Below are 21,298 nucleotides of genomic sequence, written 5' to 3'. Positions count from 1 at the left end.
GAAAGATAATCAAGACAAATCCTCCCATTTTAGGGAACTCACAGTCTAGTGAGGGAGAGAAGCAAATAAATAATTGACTGGAATATAACAGGGGATGACAAACTACAACCTGTGGGCTAAATTAGGAATGCTGCCTGTTTTTATATGTAAAAACTTCATAGACACTGTCATTTGCTTACATATTGTCTATGGCTGCTTTTAAATTACAAATGCAGATCTAAGTTGTTGCATCAAAGACCCTGTGGCCTACAATGCCAAAAATATTTGCTATCTGACCCTTTACAGAAAAAGTTTGCTGACTGTTACAATGTGGTGTGATGAGAAGCAAAAGAGGTATGTCCACAGTCAACAGCCCACAGAGGAAAGGATGAGCTCCAAAGAACACTCTCACAGAGCAGGAAGTACTTAAGCCGTGCACTGAGTGAGCAGAGGACCAGTCAGATAGCAGTGAAGCCAAAGGGACGTGAGGAAAAGGTTGGAGGTGAGAAATCAATAGGGCCCTCCTGAGGATGGCTAGGTAACAGAGAAGTGGAAGAACAAAGGTGTGGCGGGAAATAAGGCCAGGAGGGAGAAAGGGCAGGTCTCAGTAGGCCATGGTAGGCCATGCTGAATTCTTTTATGTCAGCAGTGGAAATTCATCATAGGGTTTTAAGAAGAAGAGGCCCCGGATAGAAAATAGATGGAAAAGACACGAGTATAAAATCCAATTCCGATTCTATTGCAATGATCCAAGCAAGAGATAATGACGGGGAAAAAGAAAGCAGTGGTAGTGGGAACTGAGAGGAGGAGTAAAAGATCTTAAGGGAACTGAATTAGCCAACATACAAGGTTTGTCACGCATATGCAGTGAACACTCTACATTACATAACAACTTCCAGAGGCCAGAGCAGGTAAGACTATTCTGGTCAAATTCCTGAAAGACGGGCAAGGACCATCACTTACCTGTGGGGTTCAAATAAAATTATCTTTAATAATTGCAACTAAACATTGTTCAATGGCACTTGGCAAAATGAGCCGACCAGGTGGCTTTACTGTCAGTCACAGGGCTACCTTTACTAATTCTTTGATCACTTGCTCCTTCTTGCATTTCACTCTGAGACTAGCCTCACAAAGAGGCAGGCAGGTGCTAGGAGGCAACCAGCACACCCTTTGTATCCAGATTGACCTTGGCTGCCAGTCATGACACACTCACTTAACAGCTCTGTATCTCTGGGCAAGTTACTTAGCCTTTTTAAATCTCAGGACCCTCATCTACAAAATGAGAAGGAGAATAGCCAATAGGTATCCTTAGGTATTGGTATAATAATTAGGTAGGATAACAAAAGCAAAGTGCTTAGCACAGGCCTGACACAGAGGGTCAAGAAACATCAGCTACCATTAAGTGAGCAGAGGAATCCCTCAGATCTTAACCAGACAGAGAAACCTCATCCCATCCTCACCAAATAGATAAAATCCCATTTCTGTGAGCACCTAGCATGACTGTGATTGTATAATTTAGTAAACAAGTTGTTTGATGTCTGTTTTCCCAAATAGAGTGAAGGTTCTACTGTATCACAGACCATGTCTCTTTTGTTCAGTGCTGCACCCAGGGTCAGCACTGAACCAGGTATAAAGAAAAATTTTCTCTACTAGTCCCTCTGTGCTGCTGCTATAAAGGAATACCTTTTCTAATGAAAAGAGGTTTATTTAACTCATGGTTATCAAGGCTGCACAAAGAAGCATGGTGTCAGCATCAGCATCTGGTGAGGTCCTCAGAAAGTTACCACTCATGACAGAGGGGGAAAAGGGAACAAGCATGCCACATGGTGACAGAAAAAGGAAGCGGGGTGGGTGCCACACCCATTTTAAACAACCAGCTCTCTTGTGAACTAACAGAGGGGGATCTCACTCATTACTGTAAGGATGGGGATGGCACCAAGCCATTCCTGAGGAATCCATCCCCATGACCCACACACCTCCACCAGGCCTCACCTCCAACACTGGGAATCACATTTCAACATGAGACTTGGAAAGGATAAACCTCTAAACAACATCAGGGTGTCATATGTATTTGTTGCACGAATGAGAGAGAGGGTGAGCTGAGGGGAAGGGGAAAGGAGAGGAAGAGAGGGAAAAACAAAGAACCTCTTCTCTGTGTACTCAGCACTGCTGTTCCCAAAGCTGACTATTCAGAATCAGAGGGTAAAGTAGTTGAGGTGGAAGAGACACTTCTCTGGTCCCTGAAAAAATCTTTTGCGGTCCCAGTTGTTCAGACCTTCTCTCCAGCTGGGAGCAGCTGCCTCAGGCTTCATTAGCAACATCTCAAAAAAGCCTGACTTCTCAGCCCTGGGAATGGGGACACTAGTTAATGGGGAGTTCTGATGGCCAAGGGCCAAGGCCAAGACAGAGCCTAGCTAGATAAGACTTCAGTTTAAAGAAAGTTGTCTAGAAATTCATTCAATTTAAATCATCTTTTAAGCAGCTTGATTTTTTTTTTTTGTCCGAGACAGACTCTCACTCTGTTGCCAGGCTGGAGGGCAGTGGCACAGTCTCTGCTCACTGCAACTTCCGCCTCCCTGGTTCAAGCAATTCTCCTGCCTCAGCCTCCCGAGTAGCTGGGACTACAGGCATGTGCCATCACGCCCAGCTAATTTTTGTATTTTTTTTTTTTTTTTTTTTTTTTTTTTTTTTTTTTTTTTTTTTTTTTAGTGATCCCCCCCCCCCCCCCCCCCCCCCCCCCCCCCCCCCCCCCCCCATTTTTAGTAGAGACGGTGTTTCACCATGTTGGCCAGAATGGTCTTGATCTCTTGATCTCGTGATCTGCCCGCCTTGACCTCCCAAAGTGCTGGGATTATAGGCATGAGCCACCACGCCCAAATTTGGGTTTCTAGAAATCTCAATGAGAGGCCTTGGATTTGACAGCTGGGTTTATAGCAAATGTAGATTCTAAGGCAGAAATCTTAAAGCTGATAATGCTTAAAGCACCACAACTGTTTTTAACTATTTTAGTGGAAACCCTTCTAAAATGTATGAGATGCCTTGCAGCTGTGATAAACACAGTAAACACATTGCACCTTCTCTTGGTGGCCAGGACCTCTATCTTGAATAGCAGTGACTGCTGAATTGTAGGCATTGTTTCTTATTTCTCTAATGGCCCCCAGACTACTATGCTGTTCAAATCTGTGGCAGTTCTGATTCTCTTTCTTGACATTTCTCTCTAGGTGGCTAAGATAACTTGAACACTGTTGCTCCTACACTAAACAGGCCCTGGAAAGAGGTACTGTTCTAGTTCATATTGCTTCTATTTCTACCAAATGTGGCTGCTTCTGTTTTCCACTGCTGTTTCTCATGTTGCCATTGAGCTGCCACAATTCTAACCATTCCTCCCAACTAGCTGTCTGTTGCCCCTCCAGTCTCTAAGTAAAACCTGGGAGAATGCTAAAATTTTCCAGAACAAACCAGACAATCCACCATCACATGTAAAACTTAAGTCTCCATTAAGATCTAACCATATGCAAAAATTAGGTTTCTAGAGTTAGAGACATCACTAGAAACTTATGTTTAGCTTAATATAAATGTAGATGATTACCTATAGAAATATCCATAGCTGTATCTACATGCGTGTGTTATAATATGCACATGTATTAGTCCATTCTCACACTGCTATGAAGAAATACCCAAGCCCGGGCAATTTATAAAGGCAAGTGGTTTAATTGATTCATGGTTCTGCATTGCTGGGGAGACCTCAGGAAACTTACAATCATGGTGGAAGGTAAAGGAGAAGCAGGCACCTTCCTCACAGGACAGCAGGACGGAGTGAGTGCAAGCAGGGGAAATGCCAGATGCTTATAAAATCATCAGATCTCGTGAGAATTCACTATCACAAGAACAGCATGAGGGAAACCGGCCCCATGATCCAGTTACCTCCACCTAGTCCAGCCTTTGACATGTGGGGATTATGGGGATTACAATTCAAGGTGAGATTCGCGTGGGGACACACAGAGCCAAACCATATCAAAGCAAAGCTTTCCTTGCTCCTTCAGCTGACAGGGCCTACCACCAATGACACACCGGTAGCATGAGCATACTCAGCACCCAGATTTTAGTTTCTAATACAATTCCCCAGTAAAAGGAACCAAGCTTCTTGAAGAAATGGCTGATTCCAGGACTGGGGCAAGAAACATACAAATGAGTCAGGAGTATCTTGTAGTGCTAGAAAAGCAACCAAATGCTCAAAACAAATTTAAAACCTGTAATAATGGGAGTTTGTTTAAGGTGCACAGGAACCAACTGAAAGAGCTCCCAATGGTCAAAGATAGAAGAATTTGAGCAACAAAATAAAGAGGTATTAAATTATAGCCCAAAGTAGAAAATAAACATCCATGAATCTATACTGATGTAAATAAATGACTGAATAAATAAATCACTGGGAAAGAAGAAACAAATCAGATATCTCATGCACTAGAATTCCAAATAACTATGTAGATACTCTGCCCTCAGAGAGGGGGCATGTAATTCCCCACTCAAGCATGGACTGCACATTGTGACTGTCTTCCAAAAAGAATAAAATAAAAAGGCAGGGAGAAAGTAGTGGAGAAGCCTGACAAACACTACCTCAGCCAGGAGATCAAGGTTAATGTTTACACTGATAAATAGGTTGATAATATGTACTTGATATGATTACATATGATAATGATGTTGCTTTACCTCTGTATTCTTTCTCCCAAAAATCTGAAACCCCATTCTAATCATGAGAACAGCATCGGGCAAATCCCAACTGAGGTACATTCTGCAAAATACTTGACCAGCACTCCCCTAAACTGTCAAGCTCATCAAAAGGAAGGAAAATCTGAGAAACTGCCACCACCAAGAGGAGCCTAAGGAGACATGGCAACTAAATGACTAAGCGTAATGTGGCATTCTGGATGGGGCTCTGGAGCAGAGAAGGGACATTGGGGAAAACGAAGGACATATGGATAAGCTGTGGACTTTATTTAATAATAATCATAACTAATCAATCAATATTGGACCACTAATTGTAACAAATGTAACATACTAACAAAAGATGTTAATAATTGGGATAACTTGGTATGGCGTATATGGGAACTCTGTACTATCTTTGCAATTTTTCTACAAATCTAAAATTATTCTAAAATAGATATTAATAGTTAATTAAAAAGTTAAGTCTCAGGCCTCCAGGCCTGAGATGGGTGAAGTACCCAGCTCCTACAGACTCTGCTATCCTGGGAATGGGGACTTTGCATGTCCCAGTGTGCTCCCAGGCCTCAAGGCTGCTGGACTTCTGACAGTGCTTCAGGGCAACACTTACATACTCAGAACACTACCCAGGGCTGGAAGGCTTTCAAAAGGCTGTGAACATAATTATTTTATGTACTCTTTCATGGTTTATCATCCTACAAGATAGCAGGGCTCAAATTCATCCAGGAAGAAAAGTCTGCCAGGAAAATGACAAAAACCCACGTAACATTAGGAAGTCACTCAGTTTGAATTCATTAGGAAAGGACCATTCCCTGTAGTTTCCATTTACAAGCTTCTCGAACTGGTTCCTAAACTAGCTTCCAGCTAAGAAAATGTGTTAAAGCATCAATAAAACTGTTCTAAAAAGCCCTTCATAATCAAAATCTAATTGAAGCTTATTAAGAGAGAGAACAGCAAGTAGTCCTTTAAAGGCAAAAGGAGAGAGGTCTTCACTAGCCAGCAGGACCTTGTGGGGCTAACGCTTTCTCCCTAGCCACATAGTGGGTGAGAGCACTGTAGTCTGTATGGACACGTGTGCTCCAGACACTGGCAAATTATGGCATTACATGCTTTGGCTGCAGGGAGGTTGGGCTCTAGTGAGTAGAACTCTGGATACGTAAGTGGGAGATACTTCTATTCTTCCCTCGCTCTTAGTTTGTCCAGACAACAAAATATCATAAACTGGGTGGTTTAAAAGCAAGAGAAGTTTATTTTTCAGAGTTCTAGGGCCTGGGGAGTCCACATCAAGGTATCAGCACATTTGGTGTCTGATGAGGGCCAAGTTCCTGATTCATTGTGGAGCCCTTTTGCTGTTTCCTCACAGGGTGGAAAGAGTGAGGGGTCTCTCGTAGGGGTCTCTTTTATAAGGGCACCAATTCCATTCATGAGGGTTCCACTCTCAAGATATAATCACCTCTCAAAGGCCCTACCTCCTAATACCATCTCCTTGGGGATTGGGATTTTAACATATGAGTCTTGTGGGGATACAAACATTTAAAGCATAGCACCCTCCTTGATCAAACCACTTTACTGCTTTAACCAATATTTTTTTCATCCACTAAAGAAGAAGAAAGTTTTCACCCTTACTCAACTAAGTGGCAGGTAATAATTAATAAAAACAATGTATAAGCATAGGGGCATCTCTTACTTCAAAGCTTTTGGAGTACATGATTTTTGGTAGAATTCTTAGACAAGTAAATCAGGACTTTACAGGACTTTCCTTTTAGCCAATTACTTGTCAAACATCACTCAATCAACACATTTATCATATTCACTTCCTCTGGTTATCAATGCGTGAAATATAATTGGTAGACCTAAACCATGTGCATTTCTTTTCTACCTTTCAATTCCTCCTTCTCCTAGTTTGACCCTTTCCCAGTACTCCTGGGAACACCTGAAATACTGAATTAACCTTCTTACTGCAAGGACATATTTAAAAGTCTTATGGATCGGAATGTCATATTGTATCGATATCTTAAATTGTCCATGATTGGACAACCTGGAAACACTGAGAGTTTCTGGTGACTTCAATGTATACCACCTATTTGCCTCACCATAACCTGAGATATTTTATTTTACTCCTGGGCTGGCATGCAGGGTCTTGGTGTCATTCAGCGCTCCTGTGCTCATTCTCCCCAATTTCCAGGGCATTTTTTTTTTTTTTTTTTTGAGACATTGTCTTGCTGTCGCCCAGGCTGGAGTGCAATGGCGCGATCTCGGCTCACTGCAGGCTCCGCCTCCCAGGTTCACGCCATTCTCCTGCCTCAGCCTCCCGAGTAGCTGGGACTACAGGTGCCCGCCACCACGCTCGGCTAATTTTTTGTCTTTTTAGTAGAGACGGCGTTTCACTGTGTTAGCCAGGATGGTCTCGATCTCCTGACCTCGTGATCCGCCCGCCTCGGCCTCCCAAAGTGCTGGGATTACAGGCGTGAGCCACTGCGCCCGGCCTGGGCTTCTTTTTGAGTCTTTCTTCGGCAACACTTTTCCTAGGTCATTAGCCCACTCCATCCCCGGCGTTAGCCTGTACCCTCAAAGCCATATCTGGTTTTTGACAGTGGCCAGGATATTTCTCTCATATCCATGCAACAGAAGACCCATCTGTTCCTTCTGCTGTTATCATTCAGGCTGTCCAGGCAGAGGTCTCGCCCTTTCCCCCTCTGGACCTTCCATAATGTGAATGTGTAAGGCTTTCCTGTTTCTAGTTTCCCTAGTGCGACTTGAGGCAGATATGAGAGTGCTTATTTAAAGCATAGACTATAGCCACTAAAAAAGGAGAGGTTAAAGGTCACAGAAATGGAGGAGCTCAGCGATACAGCAAAGTCTCAGAAGAAGCAGAAGGGCTCGGGGTTTGGAGCATAGATAGTCGAGTTTGAGGAGGGAAGAAGGGAAAGTATGGAGGTGGGAAGGATGTTAAGATGGCTAGTTTCCGCAGCATCTTTCTTATTTTTAGTGAAAGGAGAAAGCATCCCTGCTGAACCTGCATATGAGAAAGAATTATGGAAACTAAGAGTGAATAAGAAACAGCAGTTGAGGAGAAGAGGGGAAAGAATTGCTTTGTGACAAGAGTTAGGATTTCTCTCATCACACTGCAAGTCTCACAGAGACTGGCTATAACTTCTATGAACCCTAAATGGCACCTTTAGCCATGTGGGGAGGCTCCATGTTATTACATAAACCTTAAATACTGCCACTAAATCTGTTTAATGGGGTCTGTGACCCAAAAATTTAAGCCCCACTGCTCTAGACGATCATGCAACTCTTTCTGTCACAGTGCTTCTATCCTGGAATGCCTTTAGACCACAGAATTGCAAAACCACCTCTATCTGGATTTGAAGTAAAGGAGACATAAGGTACCGGGAGAAAAAAATTTACATTCTTATAACTTTCCCTCATCATGGGCATTATTCTGGTATGGTGCCAAGCACCAATCAACTCTGGGTAGTGCCTGCATTCTGAAACAATTGTGCAAGAATATATTATTCTATGAACAATAAACTATTGTAGTGTTTCTTAGTTCCAATATCCGACCTTAAGGAATGCCACATCACTTGTTTTCTTGATTATTTTCTCATGAACCTAGAGTATTTGATTTATGCTTAACTATTTCCACATCTAAAAACATGTTGGTATTTTATAATCAAGTTTTAATCTTCTAAACTAGATGATTCAGGGGAAAATACTTAATCCATCAAAATAATTCCAAACCATGTGCTTTTCAAATCACCTTCAAAATGGCATATCGTTTTCATCATGTTTGGATTGTAAAAGGCTTTGCAATTTATGACCATTGGCTTATTTCCAGTTCCCTAAGCTGTCAATACTATACTAATGCCATCCTCCAAAGGTCCCCTGGCAGGATTTCACAGGGATATCGGTGTGTTCAGATTAGTAGGAGTAACCAATGAATATATTAAATAATAGCACCCAGTCTTGAACTCTGTTTCCAAGTGCCCTTATAGTTCACCAGAATTTTACTTTTGAATACGAAATAAGCTTGTTAGAAAGAGAAAGGAAACTAAAAGTATTAAGTGCTTACCAAGAGCCAGGTACTTTACATACCTTCTCATTTAAATTCATGGAATTATTTATCATACAGAGAAAATCAAGGCTCATAATCTCAGAGTTTACCTAAGGACAGAGCCAGAGATTAGATTTCAGGTAGGTCTGATTCTTAAGCTTGTGATCTTTCTACCACTCCATTCCTTTTATACCTATTAATAATCGTTAAAACTAGAATAAATAGCTCCAAAAGTCCATTCAAAAAGACTTCCATCAGAGGGTATAATCTCCTTTATAGAAAATTTTAAATTTCCCCACTGAACACACAGGATATGTGTGAATTTGGTACACTAAGACAACAATAGTAAGAAAACATGTCTTTCCCTGAACCAGAGGTAAAAAAAATATACAGACATAAGCAATTCTAATCACTTTCCAGACTCAGACTGAGTCTGCAAGTAGAATTTTGCAAAAAGAAAAAGCAGGTCTAATAGTAATAGTACTAAAGTAACAGTACTCTAAGTGACTATAAATAAGGGAAATTATTTCAAAGTAATTTCTCAGCATAGATGGATCTTTCTAGTGTAAGTAGAAATTGTTGTTTATATTGTTGGGAATAACTGCCTTTGTCTCAGTTCTATCTTAGAATGGGCACATAGACATTGTTGAACATGAAAGATGCACAGAATAGAATATTCTAACATCATTCATGTTTGAAGAAGCGAAATAAAACCAACCCTTCGGAAATTCCTTTCTGACATCTTCTTAGAAAAGAGCTATTTTAAGAGAAATAGAGGGCTTTACTGTTCAATAGTATAACCTCTTTTCTTACTTATATTTATCCTTCCAATTATTTTAATTCTTCCACTACAAAAATGACTATATTTTATCAATAAAAGGCTTTTTTTTAATGTTTACTTCTTATTAGATCTTTCCAAGTAATTTTCTAGGGATGCTGCCAGTCTTTGTCCTTTTTCTTATTCTTTTAACCGCATTTCTATATCGCACCTTAGAAAAAGATGCAACAACGATAACAAAACAGCAAGCCTAGCTCAGGAAGCGATACTTGCTGCAGCTGGTTAAGAGTCTCAGGCCTCTGAGTTAAAAAGGTAAAGTTCACTACTTATGAGTTATGTGACCTCACACAAGTTACTTGAGCCTCTGGAGCTCAATTTTCTCATCCTTGAAATAGGGATTCCAGGACCTCCCATATAGAATCATCGTGAAGATTGCACGTGGCATGTCAAACATTTGACACCATGTCTGGTACTGCCCATCAGTCCATTAATGTTGGCCATAATTAGCTCTTAATTTCTGATGGGTAAAGTCCACCCATCTGAAGACTGAAATTCCAGGAGTCACGGTCATATAAGCCTTTTCGTGTCGTGGTATACATTGGAGTACCCTGTTTGATCAGACTTCTCCTGAAGAATCAGCATTTAGATTGGTCCTCACGGTCCCTGTGAATGACCTAAGATTGTTGTGAACAATTCCACTCTCATATAATATGAGAACATAAGAGGACATTGACATTTTAAAATGTTAGAAATCTTCCCAAGTTTTTTCTTTCTCTCTTCACTTGTCTATCAAATTATTTGCCCCTTCTCTTTCATCAAACAATTAAATCATATTAACTGAGCAGTAGGCTTGATGCTTTTGGTGTAGACAAGAATTATATATCTTACTCCTGATGTCAAAGAGCTTGGAATTTGTAGGAGAGACAAGAGCCGTGCCAAAGAAACAGACTGCAGTACAAGATGGTGGGTTATTCAGCGTGAAATGGAAAGACGCAAAGGAGTTCAAAGGGGAGGAATAACTATAGGTGGGAAACACATACATTATTTACATCACCTGGCCTTCAGACTGGCTGTCTCTACCCTCCAAATGACGTGCTCTAAGAGCCAGCAGATCCAGTCGGTGGGAGGATGATTGGGTCTTGGGAAGTTTAAATTTACAGAGTATGTGCAAACGTGCTCCAGACAATTTTAAGAGAATAGGGAGGGCAGGCAAGGCTACTCCTTAGTTCTCAAAAAACTGATGTGTGCACCTCCCCAAATTCCCCACCTAACTCCCTGCTACATGAATCAACATATCTTCTGTCAACTTTAGACTCACCCATCCTTTAAGGAGAAGAAAGGGGACCTGCTATATTGCATACAAAGCATCTCATAGTGTCCTCTTTGCTTGAAAACAGCCTGAGACGGGGCTGGGCGCAGTGGCTCTCGCTTGTAATCCCAGCACTTTCGGAGGCCGAGGCGGGCAGATTACCTGAGGTCAGGAGAAGATCAGCCTGGCCAACATGGCGAAACCCCGTCTCTATTAAAAACTACATAAAGTAGCTGGGCGTGGTGGCGGGCGCCTTTAATCCCAGCTACTTGGAAGCCTGAGGCGGGACAATACCTTGAACCCCGGAGGCGGAGGTTGCAGTGAGCGGAGATCGCTCCACTGTCCTCCAGCCTGGGCGACAGAGTGAGAATCCGTCTCCAAAAAAAAAAAAAAAAAAAAAAGAAAAGAAAAGAAAAGAAAAGAAAAAAGAAAATAGCCCGAGAGGATTTGAGTATCAAGTCAAAAAAATTATTTCCTGCCATTAAAAGATATGAAAGTTAGAACTTCACTTTTCTCTTAAGTTGCTTTCCAAGATGGTTTTGTGTGTCGCATTATAGTTACCTGCACTATTTGGGAGCCTAAGGAAGCTCTAGTGTCTTCTGGACTTGCACTTTCTGCAACAAAAGGTGGCCCCTGATGAGGAAAGGTGGAGAAGAGGAGATGGGATGAACGACATTATAACACACAGAGCAGGGAAGACCTCAGTTTGGGCTTGTTGATAATGTCTTGATATGTTTCTTAGTAGAGATTTCTTGTTCTTTGGTAGTCCAGTTACAGTTCTTCTATTTAATAGCTTTAGTTGCCATTTTGTCTATAAAATCTGATGTAACTCTTGCATGGTTTTACACTACAAGTGTTTTACATATACAACGATACAGGAGTTATACAATGGCAAGGAAAGAAAAGGAAAGATTGTCTTTAAAAAGATTGCAAGGGAAGTGGATCAGATGTATAGAAGGCTTAATTTTTAAAGAAGAATGGCGTAATCATCATAATTACTACTTTGATTTCTATAATTCACATTCTTTTATTTTAGATTCCTTCCCAGAAAACCTCCAATGCTTAATAATTTCTGAACAAGCAAAGAGATAGGGTTATTATTTCTAATGAGCAAAATTTAAATATGAGATACAGAGAGAGGGAGAACTGACTAAAGGTCATAGAGGATGGAAGAGCCAAAAGGAGAAGGACTTTGGTGCTCAGCCTATGCCCTCTAGAAAGATGTTTAGAATTTTCATAATAGGTTTGTGATGTGCCTAGCTATGGTGTGATCGACCTCATGTGATCCCTACTAAGAGGAAACTGTATTTTAGAAAGTTAAAATGAATAATATGGTCCACACATACACAGGTTGTGCAATAAATGTTTACATTAACGCATGAGGTAACTAATGAGTAGGTCATAGAAGGGTTGTTTTAAGGGTGGGACACAAGCATCAGTGTAATTCCTGTTCAGTGTTTTTCCAGTTCAGTGCTGAGCAGGGTATATGCATTGTCTTCTCTGATTCCTGTGTCTGAGGACACATCCCTGAGTATAAGCCAGGGATTTTATGAGGAATTGTTTTAGGCTTCAGTCTTAGATAGCTGCCATGATTCAGTGTTTGATGACTATTTTTTTACTCACTTATCCCGTTCATTCATTCATGAGTGGCTCCCTATTCTAGTGTCTGTGTCAATGCCCAGTCTTAGCCTCTGCCTTCATTGAGCTGCGCCTCCTGCTAGAGGAAACCTAAAATCTCTGCATCTGTGTTACTGGGAGAGCTACTAGAGCCTGGTGGTGGAAGGGGAGTTATCTGCAGGAGCCTCTTTACTCACCCTGCTTTCTCTGCAGCTCAATGCTTTGCACTTCCCCCAACTCTCCCTGCCTGCTGGTGTCTGTTGTGGGACAGCGGCTGTGAAGTAAAATGAAGACCAAAAGCGCCCCTTAGAAAGCAGTTGACCTGGGACTCTTCTACTTACTGATTCCTAATCCATAGTTCTTGGCCAGTTCTTTCTTTGTCTCTCTCTGTTCTATGTCTGTTCATTTCTCAATCCATTTATCATCCCCACACGTATTTAAAAGGCCACCAAAACTGTAATGAATCTCTATCTCCAATTAAAGAGAGTTTATAAATGATTCCACAAATATTTATTGAATGTCTATTATTTGCCAAATGCTGGCATTTCACTGTCTTCTCTTTTATACTTCTATTTGTTTTTGTTTAAACATTGACCAGGTAGACACTAATCTTTGGAAAGTCTGAACTCTAATCCAAATGCCAGGTTTGCTAATAATTAGCTGTATGACTTTGGACAATTTATATCTTTGGTTCTTAGTTTTTTCTTGTCCAAAATAAAGATACTATAATACTGTTATGGGCCCAATTTTGACCATACCTCCAAATTTATATATCGAAGCCCTAATTCCCAGTACCTCAGAATGAGACTCTATTTGGAGATAGGCTCTTTAAAGAAGTAAATAAATTAAAATGAGACCCTTAGGGTGGGCTCTAATTCAATCTGACTGATGTCCTTACAAAAAGAGAAAATTTGGGCACATGAAGAGACATCAGAGGTAACTAAGGTAATATAAGGACATATAGGTGGGCCCTAACCGGGCCTGGTCCATGTTAGTTGTGGCTCCCGCACCCTGGACTCTTTCTGTTCCTTCAGCCACTTGCATGGGGTCTAACCTGGTCTGCTAAATTTTCCCCAGAATGTAGTTCTGGTGTCCTTGTAAGACGCAGAAATTGGCCAGAAGCAGTGGCTCACGCCTGTAATCCCAGCACTTTGGGAGGCCAAGGTGGGCGGATCACCACGTCAGGAGTTTGAGACCAGCCTGGCCAACATAGTGAAATCCTGTCTCTACTAAAAATACAAAAATTAGCCGCGTGTGGTGGCACCCGCCTGTAATCCCAGCTACTCGGGAGGCTGAGGCAGGAGAATTGCTTGAACCTGGGAGGCAGAGGTTGCAGTGAGCCGAGACTACGGCACTGCACTCCAGCCTGGGTGACAGAGTGAGACTCCGTCTAAAAAGAAACAAAAAAAAAAGAAATTAGGACATAGATGTACATAAGAGAAAAGACCAAGTGAGGACACGTTGAGAAGATAGCCATCAGTAAACCAAGGAGAGAGGCCTCAGGAGAAACTAAACCTGCCAGCATCTTGAATTTCTGGCCTCTAGAACTGTAAGAAAAATTAATTTCTGTTGTTTAATCCACTCAGTTTCTGGTATTTTGTTATGGCAGCCCTAGAACTAATACAGATATCTAGCTAAGACCCTCTTCATTTCTACCCTCCTGGGATCATCTCTTCCCTCAAGGGCAGTAAAAAATATCAAATCCTCTAAGTAACAATATAAATGTTTTTAAAATGTATTGTATCACATTAGCTCTCAAACAATTAACTGATTAACAGTAGCAAACCAAGTCCTATATAACACACTTTATAAAATTACTTTTTAAGGTTCAGTTCTTTAGTAGTACATGAACTAGTACTGAACTACTACTGTACGTGAACTTCAAGGTATTTGCTTCTCTATAAGCAACTACATTAAATAGTTCCTGAAATTTTGCTTAACTACATTTCTGGAGCAAAATTCGGCAGAGCAGCAGGTTAGACCCCGTGCAAGTGGCTGAAGGAACAGAAAGTGTCCAGGGTCAGGCAGCCACAGCTAACATGGAACAGGCATGGTCCCACTGAACGCACGCTGGTGAGGTTCACATGCCCTGCAAAAAAAAACTTGGAAAACACATCTACTTGGGTTTTTGGTTTACTTTCATTTTTTTGTTTCGTTTTTTTTTAACAAGTTTGTCTCCCTTTCCATATTTCATAGTGGTTCTACTCATACTACCTCAAGGATCTGAATTTAAACAAATGATACCTCAATTATTATGTTTGAGTGTCTGCTTGCAGATTTCTTACCTGGCTATTTTTGACAGGCTGACAAACTTCAAACAAAGGTGAAAAAACTAGCTGTAAGACAAAGACCTATAAATCTGAAGGAAAGGGAGGGTGGCCTGGGTGAGGGTGATGGGAGTGACATTTTTCTTTTATTAACTGCTAGACAGGAAATGAGGCTTAAAGTATTGAAGGGATGATGAGGGAGAGGGGAAAGCAGGATCAGGTAAATGGATTGCAAAAACACCACAGAAAAGGTCAAAGGGTGTGAGCTAAGAAATTGGTTTTAGCAACTGATTCTGTTACACAGGAATGGGAGCCAATAATCTGGACTCCTCTGATATTAGCTGGTAAGTATCTTAATTGCTATACTATCTCAATCAATGCCATCAGAAGGCATGCTTTTTTCTCAGTCCTCAAACCCATCTTATAATCTTTGAATGGTAATTTTATAACTTGCTGATCACTCCCGAAAACCATCACTTTATTATTCCTTTGTCTCAGGCCTTCCCAAATGTCATGACTACCCATCCCAGGAGAGCAATAACTGCAAGAAAACGTTCGCAGCAATGCTGCAACTATTAACAGTGTTTGTATTCTATCGTTATTGTGTGTCATAACAGTGAGACTCAGGGAATTTTAGAAGGAGTTTTAGAAAGGGGCTGTTTGGGTGAGGTCACTATGGTAATCAGACTGGCTCTATTAGCTGGTCATTTAACAACTTCCACAGAACTTGATAGCTTTCCAATGAAATACTTAATTTAATTTCCCCATAATCCACCTCTCTCCTGGCCATCACACCTTTAATAACCCTACATCACATGTTCATTACTCTTTCTACCTCTACCTCATAGAGTTTTACATTTTAATATTGGAGTTGGTCATCTTGTTAGTTTGATTTATTGTTTTCCTCTTTTGAAAAGTCCGTACACTTTTTCTAAGTACTATAAATAACAAAGCGTGGCTCTGGATTGAATAACGGAGTTGTAATTCAGACTTGGGACTTTCCTGACATTCCTAAAGCCTCCAGCCGCACCCTTGGAACCAAGGATGTCAGTAGAGGCTGGTAATTGAAATACGGCCCTGCAGTCAATCAAGGGCCTCTACTATTCAAAATATTTCTACAAATGACAAGTTATTAATGCTTTGAAATGAAAGTCAGAACTACAGTATATCAGATGTTAGTTTAATGAGGATAGCTTTTTTTTCCCCCACTTAATGAGGTAAGAGACTTTTTCTCTATTTCTTATAGAAATAAATCACAAGCAATAAATAGAGAAAACGCTTAGGTAGTCAAGCTTTATTATTATTGTTGTTACTAATTGTTGTTACTATTATTTTAAATATTGCACAATATTATTTGCAAAACACTTTCATTTTTAGAGTACTGGAAGAGTAAAAAGAATTCAACAACAAGAGGAGAAGAAGAAAGGGAGAGAGGAAGAAAGGAGGAAGGAAAGGATGGAAGGAGAGAGGGAGGGATGGAGGATGGGAAGGATTATTTGCATGCAACCCAAAGTTCTAATCACTTCATAATTGAACTTCGTAATTTTAGATACTGTTGAAGAACTATGAATGTGAACACTTGGCAAGTGACAAAATCAAACAACTGAAATGTAAGCCTTAAGACGTCAAGTCAAATAGAGCCATATATCTTGGTTATTAATGTCTCAGGAAAACAGGCAATAGATACAGAATATTGTAAAATACTGGGGAGCTCCACAATAATATTTTTGAACACTTTTTTCTTAAACTTTAACATTTTAATTTCTCAAACATTAGATTTTTGAGAACAAACATTATTAGAGAAGACAATGTCAGAAATATGACAAAATCTTCTTCCTTCTGCAGGAAAGACACTTATAACCAAATAGCTCACTTGAAAAATTATCCTTTCCCTTGGGAAGGTGTTAACCTTTTTGGACCTCTTTGTGAATGGACCACGGTCCTCTTTCAGAATTTGGTGCAAGGCCTGTGCCTCAGGAAAAAATAAAATGACATCAACAAGCAACATCTATCTCTTTCTCTCTCCACTTCTCAAATATGAAATTTTATATATTTCAGGGGATTCATGACCTCATTGCTCAACGATGTAAATGGCATCTAAAAAAACAAAAGAGCCTTTCCCTTGTTTTTACATAGATTACATCTAATTTTGATCAATTAAAAAAAACTAATGCTTGATTTGGAGATTAGAATCAAATTCAATTTTTCATGGGGAGCTAAACTTTATTAATTGTTTATTATATTCCAGGAAAAATAAAGGTATCCCATTTCACAGGACCAAAATGCTTGCTACGGGGCCTGTTATTGAATGCAGCTCTTAATCATTGCTACAAAGGGATACTTGATGGGGAAAGGTGACATAATAATCTGAGTATGTGTCTTTTTCTTGCCAGTATTAGAGCCAAACAAGTCATAGGAATAATTATTGTTATTTTCATAATCCAACAATAGATGTAATTGAAAATATTCTATGGGTCTCATTTTTGTTATCAGAAACTAAGCATACTTATAACAATCTAATAATGTAAGTATTTTAGATAACAAGCCTTTGTTAAGAGCCTACTGTTGCATAGTGTCCATTATCAGCTAATTAATTCATGCCTGGAGGCAAAAAGCAGTGCAAATGAAACCATAATATATTTCTTCAATGAACTTTGCCTTCACCCAGCTCTTCATTTGAGCTGTACTACTCTCCTTTCTTTCTCTGCTTTGAAATTTCCCGTTGATGAAAATACCTCATTTTATCTTTATTATTTTGTCTTTATTGCCCTTTTTAACATGAGAATGTGTGGTACAGATTAGAAAGGGTCTGACGGTGTGCATATGCTGAAGGCAGTTTCTTCTCTAAAGAAGAAGAAACTTGGTTAAGTAACATGAGAAACAGTTCAAGAGCCAGAGAGCAAGCCATGAGTGCCACCAGATGACCACTGGAGTCCACTCCCCACATCAGTCAAGGTCTTTGGGACAAGCAATGACAGAAACGTTTGATGTCTTTCCTCTGCTATGACTCACAAGGCAGCAGTGCCCAGGGGTTTCTTCATCAAGTTTTCCTATTTCACTTGGGCTCAAACTCATTTTAAGTTTCATTTAAAATGGGGGTAGTTTTTAATGGTAACTAGCTCTGCCAAACCAACTATCACAGTGAATTGAGAGTTCTCAGTTTAAAATAAACCGGAAAGCAGTTCATTCCTGCGGCAAGAATGTCCCCACCCAGTAAATGTCAAAGATAATCTGAGCTTACCCAGATTGAGCCAAGTCGAAGCCCCTACACTGAGCCTGACACTATGGCCTCCAGAGATGCCCAATATGTGTACCCAAATGACCCAAAGTTGTTCTCCTGCCTTTCAATAATTAAAATCCACTCTGTGAAAAAAAAAAAAATACACGTGTAAAACATCAAATAGAATTCAGGCGGTAAATTAGGGCATTTTATCCTTGATCGCACCATCCAAGGAAGTGTTGTACATTTACCACTGTTCTGAATGAACAACCTCGTTAAGAATAAAAAGGATCAAAATGATGTCTAAAATCTAACAAGTTTGAAGTCTTTTATGTTATTGTGAGCTCATGTCCCTTGGAACTTGTTGGGAATTCATTGAGGCCTGTATTTAAAGGGCATTCACTAGAATTTTTTCTTTAAAGTGATTTTTTTCTCTCCCTAGAATTGCCTTTTGTCATTCTATTAGATTGAGTAGAAGTTTGCATTTTGGAACCTTTTCATGCATAGGAGAATTGACCATGTCTTTAGGCAAACTCTGGGTAGCATCTGTCAAAGTCTTATTAGGAATTGACCTTCACCCACATTGCCTAAGGGCTTTCTATAAGCAAATCGCATACACAGAATTTTTGTATGTGTTTACTTATTACAGCTTCACAGATCTGGGAAGAAACAAATTAATTTCATTATATATATAAAAGTCCAGAGAGATGAAGTAGAAATATTTGCATTGGCTTGGCAGACAGGAAATAGCTTATTATGAAAACTCTTCCATGCCCTCTAACTCTTTTTCCATTCATCCTTTTAACTACACTATTTCCTCCTGTACTCTAGAATAGTCCAACTAGAAATTAAATCCAGAGTGATTTTCACTTAAAATAATAATTTAATGTCGGGTTGCTGTAACTTGCTCTGGTTTTCAAACTACATGATAGACTTAACTTTCTAGCAACATTGATGCTGCCTCCAAGTATTACATAAATAAGAATGCTAGTTAAAATTCAAAATCATAATATTAATGCATGAAGAAGTTGGCCAGAAAGAAGAGAATTCCTCAGAAATCAGAAACAATGAGAAAGCACAAATCCTCATGGATAAGTAAATGCTGGAGTCAGCATTTTCCCAGGAGATACATGCAAATTTTGATGCACTAAGCAGGACAAGCCTCAGATCATAGACACCAACTTAAAAGCCAAAATCCCAGGAGAGCAATTTCTTTAGTGGGTGAGGCAGAATAAAACCCACCTGTAATAGTCTGTTTTCACATTGCTGATAAAGGCATACCAGAGACTAGGTAATTTATAAAGAAAAAGAGGTTTAATGGACTCACAGTTTCATGTTGCTGGGGAGGCCTCACAATCATGGTGGAAGGAAAAAGGGCAATCAGGCAGGAGAAGGAAATAAAGGGTATTCAAATAGGAAGGGAGGAAGTCAAATTGTCTCTGTTTGCAGATGACATGATTGTATATCTAGAAAACCCCATCATCTCAGCCCAAAATCTCCTTAAGCTGATAAGCAACTTCAGCAAAGTCTCAGGATATAAAATCAATGTGCAAAAATCACAAGCATTCCTATATACCAATAACAGAAAAACAGAGAGCCAAATCGTGAGTGAACTTTCATTCACAATTGCTAAAAAGAGAATAAAATACCTAGGAATCCAACTTACAAGTGATGTGAGCGACCTTTTCAAGGAGAACTACAAACCACTGCTCAAGGAAATAAGAGAGGACACAAACAAATGTAAGAACATTTCATGCTCATGGATAGGAAGAATCAATATTGTGAAAATGGCTATACTGCCCAAAGTAATTTATAGATTCAATGCTATCCCCATCAAGCTACCATTGACTTTCTTCACAGAATTGGAAAAAGCTGCTTTAAATTTCATATGGAACGAAAAAAGAGCCCGCATAGCCAAGACAATCCTAAGCCAAAGGAACAAAGCTAGAGGCATCATGCTACCTGACTTCAAACTATACTACAAGGGTACAGTAACCAAAACAGCATGGTACTGGTACCAAAGCAGATATATAGACCAATGAGACAGAACAGAGGCCTCAGAAATAACACCACACATCTACAACTATCTGATCTTTGACAAACCTGACTAAAACAAGCAGTGGGGAAAAAACTCCCTATTTAATAAATGGTGCTGGGAAAACTGGTTAGCCATATGCAGAAAACTAAAACTGGACCCCTTTCTTTTTTTTTTTTTTTTTTTTTCTCAGATGGAGTCTTGCTCTGTTGCCCAGGCTGGAGTGCAGTGGTGCGATCTGGGCTCACTGCAAGCTCCGCCCCCTGGGTTCATGCCATCCTCCTGCCTCAGCCTCCCAAGTAGCTGGGACTACAAGCGCCCACCACCATGCCTGGCTAATTTTTTTTGTATTTTTAGTAGAGACAGGGTTTCACTGTGTTAGCCGGGATGGTCTTTATCGCCTGACCTTGTGATCCACCCACCTCGGCCTCCTTAAGTGCTGGGATTACATCCATGAGCCACCGTGCCCGGCACCCTTTCTTACACTTTATACAAAAATTAACTCAAGATGGATTAAAGACTTAAATGGACATAGGCATGGGCAAAGACTTCATGATGAAAACACCAAAAGCAATGGCAACAAAAGCTAAAATTGACAAATGGGATCTAATTAAACTACAGAGCTTCTGCACAGCAAAAGAAACTATCATCAGAGTGAACAGGCGTCCTACAGAATGGGAGAAAAGTTTTGCAATCTATCCATCTGGCAAAAGGCTGATATCCAGAATCTACAAAGAACTTAAACAAATTTACAAGAAAAAAACAAACAACTCTATCAAAAAGTGGATGAAGGATATGAACAGACACTTCTCAAAGGAAGACATTTATGCAGCCAACAAATATGTAAAAAAGCTCATCACCACTGGTAATTAGAGAAATGCAGATCAAAACCACAATGAGATACCATCTCACGCCAGTTAGAAAGATGATCATTAAAAAGTCAGGAAACAACAGATGCTGGGGAGGATGTGGAGAAATAGGAACGCTTTCACACTGTTGGTGGGAGTGTAAATTAGTTCAACCATTGTGGAAGACAGTGTGGTGATTCCTCAAGGATCTAGAACCAGAAATACTATTTGACTCAGCAATCCTGTTACTGAGTATATACCCAAAGGATTATAAATCATTCTACTATAAAGATGCATGCACACGTATGTTTATTGCAGCACTATTCACAATAGCTAAGACTTGGAACCAACCCAAATGCCTGTCAATGATAGACTGGATAAAGAAAATCTGGCACATATACACCATGGAATACTATGCAGCCATTAAAAAGCATGAGTTCATATCCTTTGCAGGAACATGGATGAAGCT

Source organism: Nomascus leucogenys, chromosome 18, assembly GCF_006542625.1.
Source record: "Nomascus leucogenys isolate Asia chromosome 18, Asia_NLE_v1, whole genome shotgun sequence".
Lineage (NCBI taxonomy): Eukaryota > Metazoa > Chordata > Mammalia > Primates > Hylobatidae > Nomascus > Nomascus leucogenys.
This window is presented reverse-complemented; position numbering follows the sequence as displayed.